The sequence below is a fragment of the Nestor notabilis genome, unplaced genomic scaffold (assembly GCF_000696875.1).
Source record: "Nestor notabilis isolate BGI_N333 unplaced genomic scaffold, ASM69687v1 scaffold10800, whole genome shotgun sequence".
NCBI classification, from domain to species: Eukaryota; Metazoa; Chordata; class Aves; order Psittaciformes; family Psittacidae; genus Nestor; species Nestor notabilis.
Genome location: NW_009910672.1, coordinates 26,791 through 27,090, shown reverse-complemented (window position 1 = coordinate 27,090; position 300 = coordinate 26,791).

Below are 300 nucleotides of genomic sequence, written 5' to 3'. Positions count from 1 at the left end.
CCTAACTATTCTATGATTCTATGATTGTGCATTCAGGGATAAGCTGCAGTAATGTGGAAATTTTTGTGTGCAAATTTTGAACTTAGATATTAAAGACTTGTTAAATTCCTGAGTCCTTCTATGAATCTAGCCTGAGGTGTTGAAAGTTGACACTCAAGTTTGGGTTTTGACTAACTAGAACTCAGTTGCAACTTTGCATTAATTTTCTACTTATATTTCTCTGTAATAGAATGTTTCTATTGTTACTGTCATATTTTATATGGAGTTCCTCAGGCAGCAGCTGTAGATACCTGTACTGTT